The sequence below is a fragment of the Chlorocebus sabaeus genome, chromosome 7, assembly GCF_047675955.1.
Source record: "Chlorocebus sabaeus isolate Y175 chromosome 7, mChlSab1.0.hap1, whole genome shotgun sequence".
In the NCBI taxonomy this organism is placed as follows: domain Eukaryota; kingdom Metazoa; phylum Chordata; class Mammalia; order Primates; family Cercopithecidae; genus Chlorocebus; species Chlorocebus sabaeus.
In genome coordinates this window covers 50,515,623-50,521,979 of record NC_132910.1, presented here as the reverse complement: position 1 = coordinate 50,521,979, position 6,357 = coordinate 50,515,623, and the positions used below count along the sequence as shown (strand labels likewise).

Sequence of the window (6,357 nt, the reverse complement as noted above, 5' to 3'; positions counted from 1 at the left end):
CTGAAACCTTAGAAACATTCGTTGAACTTTGAAGGGTCTCAGGCCTGTTGATTAAAGAACAGATCCTAGCCATCAGTGACAGAGTTAATCAGGACCCAAGTGTGCTTCTGTGATATTATCTTGAAGGCAGGTACTGTGCCTTGTTCATACCTGTACCCCAAATTCCTAGTATGGCATCTGCCCCTCACAGGGCACTAAAATGTATTATTGAAACAGTATTCTGGGCTTAAATAGGTGTATGTGTATGTTGGTTGTGGCTGTACTATTTCTAGTATAGTGAATTACATACTGAATATCAAAGTTCTCAGCACCTACTTTTGTCAAATCTTAACATTTTGCCACTTCCAGATCACGATGCCGTTCCTCCCCTCCAGAGGTAACAATTATCCAAAACTTAATGCTTATCATTCCTGTATATGTTGTTGTACTTTCACTGTATATAACCTAAACCATCTACTCTTTAGTATTGTTTTATATGTTTTTAAGCCTTATACTGGTTCATTCTACAGCTTTTCTTTTTTCACTCAATCTATATTATATGTGAAGCTCTCATTCATTAATCTTAGTACTATGTAGCAGTATTCAATTATGGAAACTACCGTAATTTATCTTTTCTCCAATTGAAGGCATGAAGTTGTTGCCAGTTTCTGTATTACAACACTGTAGTGGAACATTCTTCTGTATTGGGCTCACTGCATTAGTTACTTAAGACGTGTATCACAGAATAAACACATTTAGCCTTACTAGACATTGCCAAATTGCTCTTCAAAGTAGATGTGAATTGTTGTGAATTACATGAGTGTGGAATGGTGTTTTACTATGACTTTAGTTTGCATTTTCCTCAATTACTCCTTAAATCCTTCATTCTAATGGACATTTTATTTTACTGTGAAGAACCTGTTCCTATATATCCTGTGCCCAACTTTCTACTGAATTACTTCTCTTTCTCTGAATAATTTTTAGGAGTTCTTTATTCTAGACATCAATCATTTGTCAGTTTTATATGTTGCAGATATCTTCTAGTCTATCTTGTGACTTTTCTTTTTACTTTATGGCATTTTGTTGAATAAAGTTTTAATGTAGTCACATAAATCTTCCTGGTAGCGGTAAGTAACATTTAGGTTATTTTATCCTGAGAAGTATAAAGAAGCAAACACAAATGGTCCAGGATCTTAGCATCCTGATAATCCTTGACATAAAAATAAATGAATGAATGCAATATACCTAAGGGTTAGAAAATACAAATTGTCAGGAAATTATATAATGAGAAAGAAAAGCTATACACTAACCTGCAAAAAATGGGTGATTATTGTTAAGTTTCCTATGTATCTTCTCAGGAGTTTCTATGTGCACAATAGCATACATATCCTTTAAAATTACACAAAAGGAATACTATCAATACTATTCTGTGCCCTTTTTTCTCCACGTTAGCGTTAGAGTCTATATCAATCAGCGCATCACATTTACCATGCAAATATCTTTTAGTTGGATTGATGCTATGTACTTTTTCAATTTATTGATATGGTTTAAAGGCTCCCACAGAATTATGTGAGAGAGAGCAACATGTCATTGATCGAAAAGTGGGAAACTGGTAGTTAGGGTCAGGACTTCCCCTTTTCAGAACTGTGGTGCATTTGAAGTGCCTGACAATGTAGTCCAGCTTCCCTCCTGTTTTACCTAGAGGGCGGGAGATATGAGGACCTAAACGGGCCCCAAGTATTATCTTAAGTGAACTGAAAGGAAGGAGAAATTAAAACTAGCTTCTACTCCACTTGTAAAAAATGTGTTTCTAATCTTTGGTGTAGCCCAGCCTTCTAGGAACAAAAGTAACCTAAGTTGGCAACTGCAATAACAAAACAGTTATGGAGAGTATGGAGGAAAGCCAGTAACTCCTAAAGGTCTTGTCCTTTGACTTTTCTTCTTAAACATGAGATATACATGTTTGCAATGGCGAACATTTTTAGGTTTGCCAATATGAAAATGTAAAGCAGTTTTAAGATATTAAAATAGGCCAAGTGCAGTCGCCCACAACTGTAATCCCAGCACTTTGAGAGCCCAAGGTAGGAGGATCACTTGGCCTCAGGAGTTTAAGACCAACCTGGGCAACACAGACCTCATCTCTAGAAAAAAGTTTTTTAAATTGGCCGGGCAGGGTGGCATGTGCCTGTGGCCCTAGCTACTAAGGAGGCTGAGTTAGAAAGATGGCTTGAGCCCAGGAGGTTGAGACTGCAGTGAGCCATAATCACAACACTGCACAGCCTGGGCAACACAGTGAGACCCTAGCTTCAAAAAAAAGATTAAAATACTACTCCAATTCTTATAGCTAGCCAATTACTGAATTTACTTTTCATTTCTGGCAAAGTACATACTCTTGAGCCAGCTGATTAAGTTTAGTATTAGCATTTCCTGGCTGAAAGCACAACTATCTCTAAAGAATCTGTGCTTGAGCCCAAAATCTGTACAAAATCTGTGCTTGAGCCCAGGTCGAGGCTGCAGTGAGCTTTGATCACACTACTGCACTCCAGCCTGGGTGGCAGAGTGAAACCCTGTCACAAAAACAATAAAAATAATTTTGCAATTAGAATTCCTGGATCATGAGACTCGACTATAGTTGCTTTTTTTTTTTTGGAGACAGTCTGACTCTGCTGCCCAGATTGGAGTGCGATGGCATGATCTCAGCTCACTGCAATCTCCACCTCCCAGGTTCGAACGATTCTCCTAGCTCGCTTCCCAAGTAGCTGGGATTACAGGTGCCCGCCACCACACCCGGTTAATTTTTGTATTTTTTGTAGAGACAGGGTTTCACCATGTTGGCCAGGTTGGTCTTGAACTCCTGACCTCAGGTGATCCGCCCACCTCAGCCTCCTAAAGTGCTGGGATTACAGGCGTGAGCCACCGCTCCTGGCCAAGTCTTTCCTTTTAAGGTCATTTTAATACATCGTCTTAAATGGAATTGAGGAATTGCTAAACATATATAAACATATATGTTATATATGCCAAAAACTGCTGGGTGTGGTGGCTCACACTGTAATCCCAGCACGTTGGGAGGCCGAGGCAGGTGGATCACTTGAGGTCAGAAGTTTGAGACCAGCCTGGCCAACATGGTGAAACCCTGTTTCCACTAAAAATACAAAAATTAGCTGGGTGTGGTGGCGCACAACACCTGTAATCCCAGCTACTCGGCAGGCTGAGGCAGGAGAATCGCTTGAAACCCGGGAAGCAGAGGTTGCAGTGAGCCGAGATCGCACCACTGCAGTACAGCCTACTCAATAGAGTCTCAGTCTCAAAAAAAATAACCATTCACTATGTGCATGTTAGCAAATCTACCCTGGTTGTCCAAAATTGGGATTCAACCCCTTTGGAAGTATTGTTAGAAATTTTTTACATTGATACACAACAGCTGTACATACTTATGGGGCATGTAATATTGATATGTGCATACAATGTAAATGATCACATTAGAGTAACTGGAATATCCATCACCTCAAACAATAATTTCTAAAAGAACATTCCAAAGCTGCTCTTTTAGCTGTTTTGAAATATACAATAAATTATTAATTGTTGGAAAACTTTAGAAAGTTACCTTTAAGCTGCTTTTTTGGACAAGAGGTATATAATTGCAATACAGATGGATATTAACTTCCACTGTATATTTCATTAAAGCTGGTAAAATTAGTTAAAAGATCTAAATTTTGCCATATAAGGAACTTAAGCATCATTATGTTTAATTGGAAAATTTTTATATTCCCAATATAAAAATTTCTCTTCAAGTATTTCCTGCATTGCCATTTTTAGCATGTTTGACTATTCTGCTATTTAACTTACCTAGAGATATTCGCTGGAGACAGTCCGTCTACAGGCATGTCTGACATGGAACAAGTTCTTTATTCACACAACTAACATATAGAGTAGAATGCATGGGATGAGGTCGTTTGGGATGGAGGTATGGAAAAAACTGCATTATGTCCAAAACTTTACTACAGTGGAGCCAGTCAACATGTGTACAACTTAACACCTAACAAAAATGGCTCCAAAAAGTATACATAGGACTATTTCTGTTCATCCCATCTGAATGGAAGATTTTACTTAGCTGGTAATTCTCAAAATGTTTTGTTGACTCGGGGAAGGGGAAACATTTTACATGCACAAAATGCTTCAGAACTTTTCTGCTCAGCTACCAATCTGCCAAGTAGGCTGATGATCAAAGTCCTAAAGTACAGTTAGTTCTTTGGGCCTACAGGGACACTCTGTTGACTGACTGGTTTCAGCCCATTCTTTTCAGTTCACACACAAGATCAATTTCTTTGTCAGCAAATACCTTTTAGAAAAAGTATACTACAAACACATTTGGAAAACATTTTATTAAGTACTGTATAAACAGCTATTTAGATAATAATTGCATAGAACTATACCAAGGTAATTGTGTCTTTAAGGAACAACTACCAAGTGAACAAGGATGTGCAAAGTCCTCTTATTATACAAGATTTCCTTTGGTGGAACGTTACGGTGACAAAGCAGCATAATGGGCTCTTAAGCAGATGATTTTTTATCAAACTGGACATCATATCAGAGTTCCTTATGTGTAAGAGAAATATGCAAATGCTCCTTTCAAGAAAGGAATGATAACCCACCATTGAATTACCTCCAGTTTAAACATGTACTCTTGACTTAACATATCTTGAGATATGTTAAGCAAGATAAAACAGCAGAACATGCTTTAAAATATGTTGATCTCTTTCTCTAATCTACATGTTAATACCAAACGTTCTTATCCTTGGCATTGTTTCCTCAGAATCATCCAGGGCTCAAACTCAGATTTAAGTTTTAAAAATTCTACCCTGAATTGTCTTGTGATCTGTGACACAACTACTGAAAAAAAGCAAATTTGCTTGATAGCCAGTCACATTCTATAAAGAATAAAACAGTTGGTAGTTGTCATATCACTGCACAAATAGGAGACTGCCACAGAGAAATGTGATTTGTTCTCCTAGCCACAGAATCAATTTAAAAATTATAAAAATTGGCCGGGTATGGTGGCTCACGCCTGTAATTCAAGCACTTTGGGAGGCTGAAGTGGGAGGATCACTTGAGGCCAGAAGTTTAAGACCAGCCTGGGCAACACAGTGAGACCCTGTCTCTATAGAATAATAATAATAATCAGGTGTGTTGGAACATGCTTGTAGTCCTAGTTACTTGACAAGCTGAGGTGGGAGGACTGCTTGAGCCCAGGAGGTCAAGGCTGCAGTTAGCCATGATCATGCCACTGCCTCCAGCCTGGGGAACAACAACAAAAAACTATTGAAATACGGTGAACGACTAACAGTACAATAGTGATAAGTGAAAGTTTTTATAGGAAGTCCTTCTTGAGTGCTCCATATATTAACTTTTTGGAGTATTCTAGTAAAATACCAGTGTCGACCTTTTTTCAAAATTAACCAGAATCGCCATACACAGACAGTTCTATTGTTGCTGACTCACAGTACCCAAAATGAAAAGCAGCAAATAGCACGTAGCCAGGGCCACCTTATTCCTGCTTCATCTTGCAAAACACCCAAATAAATGCAAACTATTTTTCTCTTTTTCCTACTTAGCACCAAAAGGAAGATGAGAGAAGGCTGCCACAAGAGGGCCACAGAGTTTCCACAGACTCTGTGCTAAGCTAACCTTTCCTTAGGTGTCCATTTTTAAAATAGAACAAAACATAACTTTTATAGGTTTTAGCCTAATGCAGCCTATGTTATGAAAGAGTTTGTTCCTAAAACATGAATGTGTAGATGTTATGTTCTAACATAAAGGAGTTGGAAAATGAGCCACACTGCCGCAAGTGTGGTATAATTTACAAGTGGTATAATTTGCTCCTCTTGTAGCTAGAGAGCTTGGTAAAAGTTAAACGCCATCAGTTGTAGACAGAATCTTACTACACTGTCTCAAACAGTTCCAGTATTTCTAACTTCCAGACCACTAATATATCCTCCCCACCTCTACTGTATTTTTTGCCCGGGAGATTCACTGCATTCATTGTTAAAAAGTAGCCCATGGTTTATGAAATTCAGAATACAATAAGATCTAAATTACTTCAATATGTTCTGAGAAAAAAAAGAATCACAAAGAAATTGTGTACTTTACTGTTAGCAGTGATTTTGGTGTAGTAATTTTGAAACAATTTTACATCTGTCTGGTAGCATCAAGCAAATAAGCAAATATTAATCTCCCAGATTACTTATTTAGGAAAAAAGGTATTTTTACAGTGAAAAGGTCTGACAAACACCAAGTGATCAAACGTTGCATCAGCAATAAGGTGACATTATGTGCCTCATGTTGTACAATGAATTGGGGCATACAACTGCCATCTCTGTA

General features: G+C 38.1%; 1 protein-coding gene across 1 annotated transcript in view; it reads right to left on the bottom strand.

Moving 5' to 3' along the window:
* The window catches only part of METAP1 (methionyl aminopeptidase 1), an 85,878-nt gene that overhangs the window by 10,581 nt on the left and 68,940 nt on the right, over nucleotides 1-6,357 (bottom strand). The window lies entirely within an intron of this gene.